The sequence below is a fragment of the Podarcis liolepis genome, assembly GCF_965112155.1.
Source record: "Podarcis liolepis genome assembly, chromosome: 12".
Lineage (NCBI taxonomy): Eukaryota > Metazoa > Chordata > Lepidosauria > Squamata > Lacertidae > Podarcis > Podarcis liolepis.
In genome coordinates, this window is record NC_139563.1 from 6,791,243 (window position 1) to 6,810,174 (window position 18,932).

The 18,932-nt window shown below is 46.3% G+C and overlaps 1 protein-coding gene across 50 annotated transcripts in view; it reads left to right on the forward strand.

Annotated features, from left to right (window-relative positions):
* Positions 1–9,292: 9,292 nt before the first annotated feature.
* OBSCN (obscurin, cytoskeletal calmodulin and titin-interacting RhoGEF) overlaps positions 9,293–18,932 on the forward strand; it is a 281,685-nt gene continuing 272,045 nt past the window's right edge. For 42 of the 50 annotated variants that reach the window (XM_083466401.1, XM_083466402.1, XM_083466408.1 and 39 more), the window contains exon 1: positions 9,327–9,607. The gene's annotated coding sequence lies outside the window, so the exon portion shown is untranslated. Of the gene's footprint in view, positions 9,608–18,932 lie in introns of all 50 variants that reach the window. The other 8 variants (XM_083466412.1, XM_083466407.1, XM_083466411.1 and 5 more) reach the window with 2 other exon arrangements.

Consider the following 18,932-nt stretch of genomic DNA (forward strand, 5'->3'; position numbering starts at 1 on the left):
TGACTCTGGTTGTGTGATTTCAAGAAATCAGTGAAGAGAAATGACCCATGAGGAAGAAATAAGGGAAATCAAAGTGGGAAGAAGCCCTTAATATCCTACATATGTGTGCTTGGAAGCAAGCCCTATTCTTCAGTGAGATAGGTTTAATGTTAAGTGCCTTTGGACTGCAGCTGTACGGTTGCATCTAACTGCTTTGCTGATGGTAAGCCTTTTGCCAGCAGAAGAGGGAGGGAAGAGATTTTTGAGCATTCCCACTCTTCCATGCATCACCTCTAAATCTGCCACAGTCTTCTGGAAAAGATTTAGGGGGCTTTGAGGACTGCAAAGAAGAGAAATTATCAAAAGTTGCTTCCTTCCCCATTTGGTCAATTGAAGCAGAGTACCAGTGTTGGAGAGAACAGAATCTGCATAGTAATTCTAATCATACGCTTGATTAAGTCATAGAAGTAGCTGATCCTTCTGAAGAAGCAGTGTGAAACCATCTTCTGGAAAGTGGGAGACCTAGTCACAAACCCCAGACAACTTTATCTAAGGAGTCCCCTCCAGATGTGATGGGAGAACAAGGGCATCCTACCTTAATTCTCAATAGAGGTTTACCCAGATTAAGAGAATCTACAACCTGTTCTATTTCCCACTACTTGTCATATTCAACTGGTGCCTTATGCAAACACATGGACTTTTGATCCAGTAGGAGGCATCCAATCTTCAATAAGGAGACAATATTTTGTTTATCCCTCCCCATCTCACAGTGCCCCCTAAAAAACTCTTTGAGGAATTCTTGACCCACCATCTCTACTTGAGGGGGGAAATCAGTGGATTTGTGGGTGTAATGGCCTGGGACCCGGGCTTGTGCTTGGGCTCGGACCCGGACCCAGAGGAGTCTCAGTCCGCACCGGATCCTCTGCCTCAGGAGGCATCTGAACCAAGCCTAGCGCCTGATCCTGAAGAGTCCCAGTCTGCACAGGATCCCCTGCAACAAACCCTAGCTGGGCTGAGTCAGGGACCTGAGCCTGCCCTGGCTCCAGATGCGGGGATTACCTCGTTGCCCTCAGCTGGGCAATCACTTACACCTGCTCCACTACCGGTTTGGTCAGGGGAGGCTGAGGCGGCCTCTGGGTCTAGTAACCTACCAACATCTCCCAAGCTGCAGAGACTAGGGTCTGAGAGAAGGAGAGACCTGAGTACTCGCAGGAGGAGTGCTTGCCTTCGGGAGAAACAGGGAGGTGAGTCACCAGGGGATCAGGGCCGGCCGTTACCCCAGCAAAGATAAAAGGCTGTCAGACCCCGCCCAGGTGCAGGAGCAACATTGCTGTTTGCTGGAACCTGCCTGAGACCCTGTGCCTGACCTAGCCTGCTTTCCTGCCTTGGCCCTGTTGGACAGATTCTTTACGGAATCCTTGGATTCGGGACCGGACCTGGACCGCGTGGCTCGGGTTAACCCCCGGGCCCAGCACAGTGGGGTCCATCTGACCCCCGCCTTCACAGCCTGAAAATTGTTTAATATTTCCCAATCTGGTTTTGTGAATGGTTTTAACTGCTGCTCTTTCATAACAACGTTTACAAGAGAATTTTACCCCACAGGGTGCAGTGATGGCCACCAACTTGGATGGCATTAGAAGAGGATTGGACAGCATGGAAGGTGAGGCTACCAATAGCTGCTAGTCATTGATGCTTTTGCTGAAATCCCTGCATTGCAGGGGGTTGGACTAGAGGACTCTATGAATCTCTAATGGCTATGTTTCAGCTACTTGTGTCAGAGACAATATTCCTGGGATTCATAAGTGCATCCCAGCAGGGCTTTGCTCACGTTCTTAAGTGAGACCTGCAAAAAAACTCTTGCATTATAGAGTTTGGGAGAGTGTCCACAATGCTTCATGTGGGGTTTTATGGAGCTCAGGCTGAGACCCTACCTGCCCGTGGACTGTCTTGCAAGAGTGGTGAATGCTCTGGTTATCTCTCGCTTGGACTACTGCAACATGCTCTACGTGGGGCTACCTTTGAAGGGGACCCGGAAACTACAACTAATCCAGAATGCGGCAGCTAGACCAGTGACTGGGAGCTGTTGGACCCTGCCCCAGGTTGTGGGAGCAACATTGTTGCTTGCTGGAACCATATAACACTGGTCCTAAAAGATTGTCACTGGCTCCCAGGACATTTCCGAGCACAATTCAAAGCCCTAAGTGGCCTTGGCCCAGTATACCTGAAGGAGCGTTTCCACCCTCATCGTTCAGTGAGGTCCAGTGCCGAGGGCCTTCTGGTGGTTCCCTCATTGCGAGAAAAAAAGTTACAGGGAACCAGGCAGAGGGCCTTCTCGGTAGTGGCGCCCGCCCTGTGGAACGCCCTCCCACCAGATGTCAAAGAAATAAACAACTATCTGACTTTTAGAAGACATCTGAAGGCAGTCCTGTTTAGGGAAGTTTTTAATATTTGATGAATTATTGTATTTTAATCTTTTGGTGGAAGATGCCCAGAGTGGCTGGGGAAACCCAGCCAGATGAGTGGGATATAAATAATAAATAAATTATTATTATTATCATCATCATCATCATCTCTGTGGCTTCCAATACGACTTGCTTACCTGCCTTTAGAGGCAGCACAAGTTCCCATGCCCACTCAGTGGAATAAAGCAGAACTTTGTTTTGCCAGCATTTGGAAACATGACCTCTGTGTTCTATACCGCTGGAGGCAGCAAGTCTGGAAGGCAGCAGCGTTTAAATGTTTGGCTTCCAGCTATGCATTCATCCTGGGCTAAGCAGCAGAAACCTGGCATATTGCCTTGGCCTTTATGAAGTCATTGCAGGTGTTTGACAAGGCTAGTCCTTTACAGCAGGAAGGTTTGCGTACCAGACCCATAATTATTAATCAATCAATTAATTAATTTTGCATACTGCCCTTTCTTCCAGTTCAGTTCACAACAGAAACATAAAAAAATGAGAATACAGCAAAAACAACCCTGTTCCCACAAACACGTTTTTAAATCTGTAGAATGTTCATCAGCTAAATGTTGAAGAGAACTGTTTTCTCCTGGCGCCTAAAGATATGTAATGAAGGCGCCAGGCGAGCCTCCACACAGAGAACGTTCCACAGATGGGGAGCCACTGCAGAAAAGGCATGCATCAATAGGAGTATAGCATCTAGATCAAGGGAAGTAATAGTGCCACTGTATTCTGCTCTGGTCAGACCTCACCTGGAGTACTGTGTCCAGTTCTGGGCACCAGAGTTCAAGAAGGACACTGACAAACTGGAACGTGTCCAGAGGAGGGCAACCAAAATGGTCAAAGGCCTGGAAACGATGCCTTATGAGGAACGGCTAAGGGAGCTGGGCATGTTTAGCCTGGAGAATAGGAGGTTAAGGGGTGATATGATAGCCATGTTCAAATATATAAAAGGATGTCATATAGAGGAGGGAGAAAGGTTGTTTTCTGCTGCTCCAGAGAAACGGACACGGAGCAATGGATCCAAACTACAAGAAAGAAGATTCCACCTAAACATTAGGAAGAACTTCCTGACAGTAAGAGCTGTTCGACAGTGGAATTTGCTGCCAAGGAGTGTGGTGGAGTCTCCTACTTTGTAGGTCTTTAAGCAGAGGCTTGACAACCATATGTCAGGAGTGCTCTGATGGTGTTTCCTGCTTGGCAGGGGGTTGGACTCAATGGCCCTTGCGGTCTCTTCCAACTCTATGATTCTATGATTGTAAGGCCTGTCATCATGTTTCTCATGGAAGGGCACACAAAGAAGGGCCTCAGTTTATGATTACAGGGTTCAGGCCGGTTCACATGGGGAAAAGTGGTCCTTGAAGTATTGTGGTCCTGAGCCATTTAGGGCTTTATAGGTCAAAACTAGCATTTTGAATTGGTCCCAGAAACTAATTGACAGACAGTGCAGCTGGACCAGGATCAATGCATATGTTCAAACCATCTTGCCAGCTGCTGAATTCTGCACCAGTTGGAGTTTCCAAACCATCTGCAGAGGCAGTCCTACATATAACACGTTGCAATAATCTAACACAGAGGTTACCAGCGCAACGACGAAAGAATTCTTCTCCTTGCCTGCTGCTCCAGTTGGCGCTGGAAGCCTCCAGGGGTACGCAAGCTGTACAAACTCAATGAGAGATGGGGGAAGGCAAACACTGAAAGACAATTGAATGTATTCTCTTCCAGTCTTCTGTTGTTGTTGTTGTTGTTTAGTCGTTTAGTCGTGTCTGACTCTTTGTGACCCCATGGACCAGAGCACGCCAGGCACTCCTGTCTTCCACTGCCTCCCGCAGTTTGGTCAAACTCATGCTGTTAGCTTCGAGAACACTGTCCAACCATCTCGTCCTCTGTCATCCCCTTCTCCTTGTGCCTTCCATCTTTCCCAACATCAGGGTCTTTTCCTGGGAGTCTTCTCTTCTCATGAAGTGGCCAAAGTCTTGGAGCCTCAGCTTCAGGATCTGTCCTTCCAGTGAGCACTCAGGGCTGATTTCCTTCAGAATGGATAGGTTTGATATTCTTGCAGTCCATGGGACTCTCCAGAGTCTCCATGTCTTCTCCAAGAGTCTCCAAGAGTCTTCTATTCTGTTGTTGTTGTTGTTTAGTCGTTTAGTCATGTCTGACTCTTCGTGACCCCCTGGACTGGAGCACGCCAGGCACTCCTGTCTTCCACTGCCTCCCGCAGTTTGGTCAAACCCATGTTGGTAGCTTCTGTACAGGTAGTATGTGACATGCAAAGGGGCAATTCAGCTGACCTTGACATGTTCAGGGGCATTGTACTCCTGGAACTGCAGACATGAAGCTGAAAGTTGGAAGATGCAGGAGGCATAAAAAGAAGTACATTCCTGTTGCTGGTGAGACGTCCCGTGCACTGGCAGATGAAGGGGGCGGGGGAAGCGGTCCACCCTGGGTGCTATTCTTGGGGGTGTGTGACAAAATTCCCTCGGGTGAGTCGGTGTGGTGGCACTCGCACCCCCAGCAGGTGGATTTTCGTGATCGTAGCAAAAATCTGCCCGCTGATCGGCGTGCAGCGCTGGCCATTGGGGATGCCCCCCCAGTGGGCAGCGTTTGCACCCCAATCAAGTTTTGGCACGCTGATCCTCCTGGAGGTGCCAGTGCTGCCTGCTGATTATGCAAATATGCCCAGGGCATGGCGCTGGCTGTCAGGGATACATTGCCCAGCAAGCAGTGTTTGCACACACACCCCCGGGTGGGTGGCACTTGCATCCCCGGCGGCAAGCGCCACGCCCTGGGCGTATTTGCACAATCGGCGAGCTGTGCTGGCACCCCCGGGAAGATCAGTGTGCCACTGATGGCACCCAGGAAGATCGCCCCGCCTCTGTGGGCAGATCGCCCCACCCCTGGGTGTGCATCATATTTGCCTTTCCGGGTGCCCCAGCAGCTTCCTCCGCCACTGATCCCGTGCGCAAGGGCTTTTCTCCTTTGTGCCTGTTATGTACAGTGGTGCCTCGCAAGACGAAAAGAATCCGTTCTGTGATTCTCTTCGTCTAGCGGTTTTTTCGTCTTGCGAAGCAAGCCCATTGACGGATTAGCGCTATTAGCGGCTTTTAGCGGCTTATCTGCTGATCGGATCAGCTCATAAGCGGCTTAGCGGCTTATAAAAAGGGGGGAAAGGAAAAAAACCTAGCAGGAACTCGCAAGACATTGTCATCTTGCGAAGCAAGCCCATAGGAAATTCGTTTTGCGAAGCACCTCCAAAACGGAAAACTCTTTCGTCTAGCGAGTTTTCCGTCTTGCGAGGCATTCGTCTTGCGGGGCACCACTGTACTGAAGTTCTCACCCTGGGCCAGCAGGGGGATACTGTAGATAGTTCAGGTCCACATATGCAAATAAGGGATCGAAAGTGACGTTCAGTGATTGGATACTTACAGAAAGTTGTTACAGTTACGTTGTACTGGAGCTCTATATAAGCAGGCTGGCTGAACCCTTCAGTTCAGTTCTGTTCTGACCTGTGAATAAACAAGAGCTGTTTGGAGAATCGCTGTGTCGTCTGATATGTTCACCCACAACTTAACAGTGCCCTTCTGCGAACTTCCCAGAAACTTCTATCTGGCAGCAAACTGTTGGAAACAAGAAACGCAGAGAGATGGACCTTTCTTCGATCCAACAGAGACGAGCCCTAATTCTGTAACAGCGTGTGTCCCAGTATCTTCTAAGAGCTTGGACCACTGGCACTTTGAGCAACAACACAGGCTGTGTCGCTCCTGGATTTCCTTCCCTTTGTTTCAGCAAGTGATTATTTTGAAAATGTGGAAGCAGTATGCTTAAGCTACTGCGTTTCATTAGTGCAATAAAGCAGCTCAGTTTTTCGGCCTATCTCTTTCTCCCTTGCAATAGAGAAGAGTGTCAGAAGGCCTAGCTGGAAAGCGAAGGTCAAAGTATCCAACCCCCCCCCCCCGACTTGCTTCCACTAAAGCTTTTGGGCTCCCTATATATGCGTGTGAAGAAGACAGGTGGTTGCTCCAGTGATTGACAGCATGGAAGGAGAAGCGTGTTTGTGATGGAGTCAAGAGCTTTGAACGTGCTCTGTTCTGCCTGCTATTCATGTAACAGAAGTGGTTCTGTGCAGGAAAATCCCATAAGAGAACAGCAAAACAATAGCTTTATTAGGACCAAGAGAAGCTTCACAAAGTAGCATGCAAGTTTCTCCCAGCTGAATTCCTAGGCCTGCACAGCAGGTATGGCATAAAACATCAGATTATATCTGCGCAAGCAATTCCCCCTCAATTAGTTCTGCTTTTTGCTGAATTTGGGCCTTTTGTTGGGCTTTGTTGAGCGGGGAGCATCATGATGTCATGGATGAAAGACAGATCAAGGAAGGAAGCAGGCAGAGGCAACACCCTACTTCCAGGGCCAACTTTAAAGGTAAAGGGACCCCTGACCATTAGGTCCAGTTGTGACCGACTCTGGGGTTGCAGCGCTCATCTCGCTTTACTGGCCAAGGGAGCCAGCGTACAGCATGACTAAGATGCTTCTGGCGAACCAGAGCAGCGCACGGAAATGCCGTTTACCTTCCCGCCGGAGTGGTACCTATTTATCTACTTGCACTTTGTGCTTTCGAACTACTAGATTGGCAGGAGCTGGGACCGAACAACGGGAGCTCACCCTGTTGCAGGGATACGAACTGCCGACCTTCTGATCGGCAAGTCCTAGGCTCTGTGGTTTAACCCACAGTGCCACCCGCGTCCCTTAGGGCCAACTTTACATATAATTTATTCGTTTTAGTATCTAAAAAAAAAACACCTGTAAGCTGCCTTGGCGGAAAAGCAGTATGTCAAGGCAATGAATAAATAAATATTTATGGTTTTTGCTAGTAAAAGCGGGGGCGGGGGTTTTTCTGAAAGATTAAACTAAGGGTCCTGAGTGTACATTTCTCCCTGCACACTAAATAAGTACAGCGTGCACTCTTATTGCCCAATGGATTGTCAGCACGTTGGCCAAAATGAGAGGGATGTTTACTCACAGAAACCCTGTCCCCTGATGCTGAAAACCCTTTGATAGCCTTGCTGTGCTTTAAGGGATTTTTTATTTTATTTTAGTCAATGTGGTCAGACAGGTAATTATTTCATTTTTATCTATCCTTCCTCCAAAGAGGTCAGATCAGAACACCTGCCCACCCCCCACCCCGTTGTCTTCCTTTTGGTAGAATGCACCCAGATGTTGCTGGAACACCAGCTGCCATGATTCTGTTTTTAAAATCTTTCCATGTTTTTAACCTTTCCATGTCCATTTCTTCAAAGGCAAAAGGGCTTCATGAATCCTACCTTAGGATGTCATCAGGCTTCCAGGAAAGGAGAGCATCCAGGAAGGCTGCAGAGTGCAGACTGCCAGAGGGATGATTTATGAACCAAAACAGTGGCATCATTCTGGAGACACTGTCCTTTTGAGACTTTTGAGACGTCTTCCATTGAAACTTTTGAAAAACGACTGAGAAACTTTACTTTTGAAACTTTTGGGATGTCTTCTGTTGAAACATTTGAAAGACTATTGTGAGACTGTCCTTAGACATCTGTTTTGAGCACACGGCTTGACGGTCCTTGCTCCCACTCTGTTATATTGTATATAAGAACTTTGATTGGCTTTCTCCTATAATTTGAATGATAGCATTATTCTATTATATATTTTCTACTAACTATTAGCCTACGTGTTGTGTTTGTATTGTTGCGATTAAAGGTAAAGGTACCCCTGACCATTAGGTCTAGTCGTGGACGACTCTGGGGTTGTGGTGCTCATCTCGCTTTACTGGCCAAGGGAGCCGGTGTTTGTCCGCAGACAGTTTCCGGGTCATGTGGCCAGCATGACTAAGCCGCTTCTGGCGAACCAGAGCAGCACACGGAAATGCTGTTTGCCTTCCCGCCAGAGTGGTACCTATTTATCTACTTGTACTTGATGTGCTTTCAGACTGCTAGGTTGGTGGGAGCCGAGACCAAACAATGGAAGCTCACCCTGTTGCAGGGATTCGAACTGCCGACCCTCCGATCGGCATGCCCTAGGCTCAGTGGTTTAGACCACAGCACCACCCATGTCCCATTGTGGTGATTAGAGGGATCATTTAGAGCAGGCATGTCCAAAGTCCATTTCGGGGGCCTAATCCGGCCTGCTGGTCGATTTAATCTGGCCCCCATGGCAGTAAATGTCCTGTGACAGTAAATGTCCTATGAAATAAGCCGCTTTTGGCAAACCGGAGCAGTGCACGGAAACACCGTTTACCTTCCTTCCCGCCAGAGCGGTACCTATTTATCTACTTGCACTTTGACGTGCTTTCGAACTGCTAGGTTGGCAGGAGCAGGGACTGAGCAATGGGAGCTCACCCCATCGCGGGGATTCGAACCTCTGACCTTCCAATCGGCAAGTCCTAGGCTCTGTGGTTTAACCCACAGCGCCACCCATGTCCCTTACAGCCTATAGGAGGCCAAAAATAAGGTTCAGTCAATAATATTTTTAATTTACATCCAGGAGCAGAAATGCCCCTTGGAATGACACCCCCAGCCTCCCCTCTTTCTTCTCCTTCTGAAGTTGACGTAGGCAAGAAGCCTGATCAACTTTTGCCAACAGGCTTGTAACACTCCCTCGTCATTTCCCAGTTTGACACCTGTCACTTGGCTCCGTGGAAAGCACTTGAGAAACAGCACTAGGTCCAGCCCCATGGACAGACTTCATCTGCACGCAAGCTCTCTGGAGATGGGGTTTTTGGTCTGCCCCCGGTGGGTTTCCTAAAGCGATGCCCTTTCGTCTCTCCACCGCATGAAATTTAATCTCCCTGGTAAATGACACCCAAGGCTATTTTGGAAATCGGAGGCAGGGCGGGGAGAGGAGCAGGAACGTCAGCAATCCAACTTGACTGGAGGACGGCAGCCCAAGGGAGGGGCTGCTCACAGGCTAAACTCGAAGCGCTGGAGCTTCTGCTGTGGGACTAGGGGATCACCTTTAACACGTCCCCTACCTCACTGGGGTTTCTGTTTTATTCTCACGCTGGGTAGGGGGGGGGCGACCCAAATTCTGTTGGTCTCCCCATGCCCACTTGCACCTGCTTCACCCGCTTTGTGCAAACTCAGTAAAGATCTGCTCTCCCGATGAAAGTGGCTTACTACTTCCAGGTTTAACGGGACTTCCAGGTAAGGACTTGAATTTCAGCTTGAATCTGGGTGGCCGGAAAAGCTTGCCAGGAACCAGTTCTCTTTCTGTTTGCATCTTGTGCCTATGTTATTTGTGGTTTTCTGTAGCACTGGGGCTAGCAGTACAGATGAAGGTCAAGACATTAGAGTTATCCTCTAGGCTTAGTGTGACTTGTGGCTGTGGTTTCACCAGCACTGGAAAAAGATGGGTAGGAGGATTGAAGGAACAGGATATTTAACTTTTGATTTTGATTTTGTAACCTGTGTGGCTTGCCAGTGTCTGCCCAAGAGAGGGAGATAATTCTTTTGGAGTGGACGTGCTGTTTTGGAGTGATGTTGAGGATTACCTCCCACCACCATTCTTGTTTTCATCCTAAGTACTAAGACTCACAAAAAGGTTTTGTGTTCGGTTAATTGTCTGACCTCGCCACTCTTCTTCTGCTAGTCTTTGGCCTTGCCAGAGCCTCCTCCCATGTTCTCAGCTTGCATTTCTACAGATGGGCTTCTGAAAAAAGATGGGGAATGACAGCTGAGTCTATTTTAAGAGCAGTACCTCAGTGACATGGAGTGTCTGTGATGGCAAGCGATGCCTGCTTTTTGCATTTATGCAGAACGCAGATCCATATAGAAGGCGTGCCCTTTTTTCAGTGGGACACACAGGGAGGTATAGGGAATGCGACTTTTGCTACAGCTGCACGCCTAAGCCCACTTTCTGGGAAATAAAGCTGTTCGCACAACCATACATTTAAAGCACCCCTCCAAAGAACCTTGGGAAGTTTACCCTTCTCGGGGCTGCAGCCCTGACCACTCTTAACAAACTACAGGTCTCAGGTTTATTGGGTCGGGGGGAGTGAGCTTTAAATGAATGGTGTGTGCACAGTGTAAATGCCATAGGATTGCACTGAAATCAAGATTTATTTATTGTCTTACTTTTGTTGGGAGACACACTGGGGGGGGGGGAGAGATTATTGCCTAATAGGGCGGTTGATAAAAAAACTTTTTTTTGAAAATACCTGTTCCAATGGTCTTAACTTATTACACTAGGGATTATATAGCTATATCTGAAATTTCATGTGTATCAGTTAATATCTTGACCCTGTTCCACTGAATTGAAATTTCAGCCTTCAAGACAGGAAACGTAAACAGCTATTTTTGTGGAGGAGGGTCAAGATATTAACTGATATGCATGAAATTTCAGATATAGCTATATAATCCCTAGTGTAGTAAGATAAGACTTTTGGAGCAGGCTTTTTTTTTTATAAAGAGTTTTTTATGAACCACCCTACTGAACACCCAATGCTTTTCAGTGGAGCAGGGCTAAGATATTAACTGATATGATTGACACCTGGCCCCTAATCTCTGATATGTGTGAATTGGCTGTAAGGTGGCAATGGCAAGAGACAGCCCCATTTTGCACATACTCTCATGTTCTCAGCCTGGCAGTTCTGATCAAGAAATAATCCCAGGTAACAAGTTAAATATGAAAGATTGATTCTAGAGGCGAATTGGCCAATCTTTTGAATAGATAGTCTGCTACAACCCCATTCCTCTGAAATATAGAATATGATGTCTTGAAGGGGGCTGCTTTTAGCAACAGTATGAAATTGCCCCTTTCTTTAGCATATGAAACTATTGTGCACAGATTCTGTGGCTGAATCTTGGTGTTGCAAATATGTTCCTCAGCTTAGCTCTTGTAAATGCCAAGTGCTTGAATAAAATTATGTGTGTAGCTCTGCATACTTGGGAAGACTGTCTAGAGAAATAGAAGCTGAACAGCGAGGTTTATTTGTAGCTCAAGAGTTACTTGCAGAGTAGACCCACCACAGCGCATGTGGGTTTGAGGTTTGCAGGCAGAAAGAAGTAAGTGACAGAGAGAGGCCGGCAGCGTGTTTCTGAAGGGTAGGGCATTGTAACATCAGAGAAGTAGCGCCGTTTGCTCAAGAGAGGAGAAGAGCTGACAGTGTTTTATATAAGGATTAGAGGAAGTCGAAAACTGATCAGGCGGTAGGCATCTGTCCTTGCTGATGAGCAATCTGGGGCAGAAATGGCTGACTCAACTCAACTCTAGGCTTTGGGTATGAGGTCTGGCATGGGTGGCATGAGCATGCGGCCTAACTTTGGGGCACAAGGTCAACACTTGCCAGAATCGGGTGTCCCCATATTGATTAAGGGTGGTGTGGAACTCTATGTGCTGACAGCAAATACGTCTTCTGGTTAACAGTAATAAAGAGGTGGAGAGGGAAAATCATTATAAAGGACAGGCAGCGGCACGGAGCCGTTAACCCAGTGTTGGCCAAACTTGGCCCTCCAGCTGTTTTGGACTACAACTCCCATCATCCCTAGCTAGCAGGACCAGTGGTCAGGGATGATGGGAACTGTAGTCCCAAAACAGCTGGAGTGCCAAGTTTGGCCAACAGTGCCATAACCCTTCCTTCCAGGCCTTGCCCCCCTGCACTTGACTTTTCTTCCTGGTGGGTGACACAGTCAGGAGGTTCTTGAAATGGAAAATTAATAAATTAATGGGTTTGTGCACTTGGTTGGAGTTGCTGTTTAAAACACACTTCTAAAGAAGGATAATTCCAAAATGCACCGGGTCTCTATTTTCAGCCACCTGAAGTTTTCCTTCTCTTTTGCCCCATTAGTGGTGCATTCCAGGTTTTCTTAGGGATAAGCACATGGGTGGGTGTCTACAGGGTGCCACCCCCGTCTGAAGAATGAACCATAAATTCCAGATTTCCCAGCTTTCATTTTAAAAAGGGAACAGGATTCTAACATTTGGAGAACCTGAAATCATAGGGAAAATGAACAGATGCTATTCTCAATGAAATGAAACAAAACCAGGAGCTTTCCAGTTCCACTTACCCACAACCTACTTCACACATAATGTTAAACCATGGTTAAAAGCAAACTAGGGTTTAACGTGAGCATGCAGTGTGCTAATCGTCTCCCCAACCCTTCCATTCTGGCTGGGAAATCAGCTTATTTCCCAGTTTACTGTGATACCTGAACCTTTGCTCATGGTTTGTGTCCTCCAAACAATCCATGAGCTGTAAGCCAAGAACAAACCATGGTTACTGTTTGTGGTTTTGGCCAACAAAATTGATTTGTTTCCCAGCAACATGGCGGCATCAGGAACTAGGGAGGAGTAGAGCAAGACGTTTTCAGCAGTGTACACAGAGGGATGTAGAAAACGGGAGTCCCCCAAAGATTAGAATTGGGACCCACGTTTTCCTGCTTCTGTGTAGATGCTCTATGGCTAGGGGTGAGCAGTGAGGTAGCCAAGTTTGCTGATTAAAAAATTGTTCAGGGTAGTTGAAGTAACTAGGAATTCCAAGGAGCATCCAAAATATCTCTCCAGATTGGGTGAATGGGCAGTAAAATGGCAAATGCCATTCAGTGCAACCAAGTGTTAAATGATTCACACCGGGGCAATTTTTTTAAAAAATAAATCTCACATATACACTTATGCGGGTCTGAACTGTTGGTGACCAACCAGGAATGAGACCTTGGGGTTGTAATGAATAGTTTTATGAAGGTGTCAGTCTAGTGTGCAGCAGCTATGAGAAATGCAAATAGAGAGATAACTATGAAAAGGATTGAACACAAAACTGCCAGTATCATTATGTCATCATACAAATTGATGGTGCACGCTTGGAATACTGTGCACAGTTCTGCCCACCTCACCCTCAAAAAAGGACATTATAGAACTGGAAAGGGTTCAGAAAACAGCAAACTCATCAGAGAATCAGAGAATCATAGAGTTGGAAGAGACCACAAGGGCCATCGAGTCCAACCCCCTGCCAAGCAGGAAACACCACCAGAGCACTCCTGACATACGGTTGTCAAGCCTCTGCTTCAAGACCTCCAAAGGAGGAGACTCCACCACACTCCTTGGCAGCAAATTCCACTGTCGAACAGCTCTTACTGTCAGGAAGTTCTTCCTAATGTTTAGGTGGAATCTTCTTTCTTGTAGTTTGGATCCATTGCTCCGTGTCCGCTTCTCTGAAGCAGCAGAAAACAACCTTTCTCCCTCCTCTATGTGACATCCTTTTATATATTTGCACATGGCTCTCATATCACCCCTTAACCTCCTCTTCTCCAGGCTAAACATGCCCAGCTCCCTTAGCCGTTCCTCATAAGGCATCATTTCCAGGCCTTTGACCATTTTGGTTGCCCTCCTCTGGACATGTTCCAGTTTGTCAGTGTCCTTCTTGAACTGTGGTGCCCAGAACTGGACACAGTACTCCAGGTGAGGTCTGAACTCAAATCATCAAGAGACTGGAGCAACTCTGCTGCGAGGAAAGGTTACAGCATTCCTTGTTTTTCTTAATTTAGAGAAAAGGCAAATAAGGGGGTGACATGATAGAAGTGGATAAAATGGTGTATTTTGTGGAAATGAAGATAATATTGTAACAAAAAAGGACTTCTTCATGCAGAAGACAGTTTTGCTGTTTTGTTTTTTAAAAATTTCTTTTTTACCAACCACTAAAACACAAACAGTGAACCCCCCCCCAGGTGACTGATACATTGGGTATACAATATTCAATAATAACATATTCAAATCAACCATATGTACGCTTCTGTATACCTTTACACTCCTCCTTCCACAAGGTTTATTTAACTTTTAACATTTTAATTGCCCCAAATTGTTCAAACCTACTCAAGTAGTTCAATATCTTCTCAAAGCAATCCTCCACTTTCTCACTGACCTTAAACCCTTTCATTCTGTGTATCTTCACAGTTAGGTATTCTAAAATTATAATATTATTCAGTTTTTCCCTCCATTGGTTCACCCCTAGCTCTTCTGCATTTTTCCAATTACTCGCTATAACCTATCTGGCTGCAATTACCATCAATTTTACCCATTTGCGTTCCTCTTTTGTTTTTAACTCGGCACTACTCAGGGTAATAAGAACCATTAATTTAGTTATTTCTACTGCAGAAGACAGCTAATCTATGGTATTCGCTCTTACAAGAGGTAGTGATGGCTAGCAACTTAGATGATTTTTTTGAAAGGGAAGATAAGGCTACTTGCTTCTCGACATGATTATTGCTTCTAGACACAATAGTTATGTTCTATCTCCGCTATTGGAGTCGGTGTGCTTCTGTATGCAAGTTGTTCAAAATGACAAGTGAGGAAAGTGTTGTTGAACCCAGGACCTGCTTGAAGGTTTCTCATGGGCATCTTGTTGGCCACTGTGAAAACAGGGTGCGGGCCTATTTCATAAAATTATTCACTGCTTGAATGCAAAAAACCTCAAAGCGCTTTACAAATTAATAAAGCAAAATCTGTTGATGCACATAGAGACCTATAAGCTAACTAGCGAGGCTAGAGGCCTTGTGCCTAATAATAATAATAATCTCATATAATGAGTTTCCCCAGCCACTCTGGGCGGCTCCCAATCAAGTGTTAAAAACAGTACAGCATTAAATATTAAAAACTTCCCTGAACAGGGCTGCCTTCAGATGTCTTTTAAAGATGAGATAGTGGCTTATTTCCTTCACATCTGAAGGGAGGGCGTTCCACAGGGTGGGCGCCACTACCGAGAAGGCCCTCTGCCTGGTTCCCTGTAACCTCACTTCTCGCAATGAGGGAACCGCCAGAAGGCCCTCAGAGTTGGACCTCAGTGTCCGGGCTGAACGATGCGGGTGGAGACACTCCTTCAGGTATACTGGACTGAGGCCGTAGAGGGCTTTAAAGGTCAGCACCAGCACTTTGAATTGTGCTCGGAAACATACTGGGAGCCAATGCAGATCTCTCAGGACCGGTGTTATGTGGTCCCGGCGGCCGCTCCCAGTCACCAGTCTAGCTGTCGCATTCTGGATTAATTGCAGTTTCCGGGTCACCTTCAAAGGTAGCCCCACGTAGAGCGCATTGCAGTAGTCCAAGCGGGAGATAACTAGAGATAACTAGAGCATGCACCACTCTGGTGAGCCTAGTGTTTCTTTGCAGCGCCTTATCTTGTGCTAGGAGCAGCTTTATTCCCAAGGTTGTAAACACATTCGTAAGTGTCTACGTTTGAAAAGGAGACATGCTCTGCTTAAATGTCCTAACCTTCTCAGGTAGAAAGGAATGCAAAGAGATCACATGCAGCAAGGCGTGGCTTAGAGTTCTTTGTTCGCTTGCTCAATGAATAGGTAATGAAGGAAAGACCATACATGGTATAATTAGTAGATAGATAGATAGATAGATAGATAGATAGATAGATAGATAGATAATTTATTACGGTCGGAGACCAGCTTATAAAACACACTTGGGGGGCCAGTCCCAGAAGGAAAACAAACATTTAAAACAATGTACAACAATAAATTAAAAATTTATAAATGCGATAAGCGTATAGACACTTAAAACTTTAAGATAAGCTACTGCAGAGAGATGACTCAGAGTCGCCCATGGAGCCGAGTTTGGGGATTTTCTTAATGAACTAGTTTAGGTCGGGGGATGGTCTGCGCCTACAGATCTGTACACAGAATCTGGTGACCATCCGGGTCGTCTTATGATCTTTGCCTAACAGGAAAAGGTCAAATTTTTGCTTTCCCGGGAGGTCAGCGAGCCTCACCAGCAGGGGATCAATGGTCTCACTACGTGCCTCTTCATAAAAGGGACATCTAACGAACAAGTGCTCTGGGTTTCCTCTCTCCCCCAATGAACAGACGCAAAGTCTCTGAGCATATGGGACTTTTTTAAAGGATCCTTCCAGGACCGGCGAGGGCAGAGCCGAGCTTCTGGCGGGTATAATTAGTATTGTGTTGTAACTTTAGATTGGAGGAAGTTTATGTATATGTGTTGATTTTTGCAACACTGTATTCTTACGTTTTGGGCTCCATGATCACTGCAGATGGTGACAGCAGTCACGAAATTAAAAGACGCCTGCTCCTTGGGAGAAAGGCGATGACAAACCTAGACAGCATCTTAAAAAGCAGAGACATCACCTTGCCAACAAAGGTCTGTATAGTTAAAGCCATGGTTTTCCCAGTAGTGATGTATGGAAGTGAGAGCTGGACCATCAAGAAGGCTGATCGCCGAAGAATGGATGCTTTTGAATTCTGGTGCTGGAGGAGACTCTTGAGAGTCCCATGGACTGCAAGAAGATCAAACGCATCCATTCTGAAGGAAATCAGCCCTGAGTGCTCACTGGAAGGACAGATCCTGAAGCTGAGGCTCCAGTACTTTGGCCACCTCATGAGAAGAGAAGACTCCCTGGAAAAGACCCTGATGTTGGGAAAGATGGAGGGCACAAGGAGAAGGGGACGACAGAGAACAAGATGGTTGGACAGTGTTCTCGAAGCTACAAACATGAGTCTGACCAAACTGCGGGAGACAGTGGAAGACAGAAGTGCCTGGCGTGCTCTGGTCCATGGGGTCACGAAGAGTCGGACACGACTAAACGGCTAAACAACAACAACAATTCTTACGTTGACACTGGATTCACAATAAAGCATAGTTTGTTTTAACTGTGGTTTACTGTGCAAACTGGGCTGCAATCCAGCAACTCCGAATAAAACCACATGACCCTCACGTAGGGCCTGAATTTATGAGAGAACGATGCTGACTCAAATCTTCCCAGAAGTTCTGGTTTTTGTGCTGGCAACACTAAACCACTAATGGCAGCAAGTGACCTCTACTGCATATTTCCTCCATGTTTTATCGTTGCGTCAGAAGTGGAACTATAGGCAGCTGTATACTAGAAAATGTTTGATGAATTGTATTTTATCTGTGAAAAACTGATATATACAGGTGAAACTCGAAAAATTAGAACATCGTGGAAAAGTTCATTTATTTCAGTAATTCAACTTAAAAGAGGAAACTAATATTTTCGATCGACTCATGACATGCAAAGTGAGATATACTTCTACTTCTCATAGGTCCAATCTTGCTCGATTTGCAATCCTTGTCTTGCTGATTTCCTTGAATATTCTAATTTTCTCAGATTGTTAATTTGGGGTTTTCATGTACGCCATGATTATCGCAATGATAACAAATAAAGGCTTGACATATCTCGCTTTGCATGTCACGAGTCTATCTCATATATTAGTTTCACCTTTGAAGCTGAATTAGTGAAATAAAGGAACTTTTCCACAATATTCTAATTTTGCGAGTTTCACCTGTATATACTGTAGGCAACTGTCAACCTTCTGAGGGCAGGCATTTTGAACAACGTTTCCTGGAGTCGCCCCTAACAACCTGGCCCTCTTAAAAGGCATTATCCAGTGCTTTCAGATGATAAACGTGAAATTAGCTTATTGATTCCAGGTGCTAGATCAGTTTGTAATTTTTGAAAACCAATTTCTGAGGTAACTTTCTCTCACCCAGCCCCCCCCCCATCTCAGAAGAAGGCAGCTGCCCTCTTCAATGGAAGCTTTTGTGGGGCTCAAATTTGTGTGGGGTGTGGTGGGGGGCCAAAACATGTCAAACCCCGAAGTGCGTTTCCCGGTTTGCAACCTTTTTGGGGATTAGAATCATAGAATCATAGAATCATAGAATTGGAAGAGACCACAAGGGCCATTGAGTCCAACCCCCTGCCAAGCAGGAAACGCCATCAGAGCACTCCTGACATATGGTTGTCAAGCCTCTGCTTAAAGACCTCCAAAGTAGGAGACTCCACCACACTCCTTGGCAGCAAATTCCACTGCCAAACAGCTCTTACTGTCAGGAAGTTCTTCCTAATGTTTAGGTGGAATCTTCTTTCTTGTAGTTTGGATCCATTGCTCCGTGTCCGCTTCTCTGGAGCAGCAGAAAACAACCTTTCTCCCTCCTCTATGTGACATCCTTTTATATATTTGAACATGGCTATCATATCACCCCTTAACCTCCTCTTCTCCAGGCTAAACATGCCCAGCTCCCTTAGCCGTTCCTCATAAGGCAACCCTTTCTTTTTCTTTTTTTGGGATTACGAACAAAAAAATTTTGGAGGCCCCATTGGCAAAAGCGCATATTGGGTTCATAGCTGTCAACTTTTCCCTTTTCTTGCAAGGAATCCTATTCGGAATAAGGGAATTTCCCTTAAAAAAAGGGAAAAGTTGACAGCTATCTTTGGGTTACAACCTGTTTTGGTTTACAAGCGGACCTCCGGAATGGATTATGGTTGTAAACCAAGGTACCACCGTACTGCTTTTTGAATTACACAAGATACAAACAAGCCGTGTGACGTGAGGGGGGAAATTTCCACACAGTCGCCCCATGCCAGGGTGAGGTAAGAGTTACTGTGTGGGGCTACAGCCTTGGGAGGGCATGGTTCAAATTCACCACTCAGCCATGAAGGTCTCTTGGGCCTGCCACTACTGCCTCTCTGCCTAACCGGCCTCTCAGGGTGGTTGTGAGGAT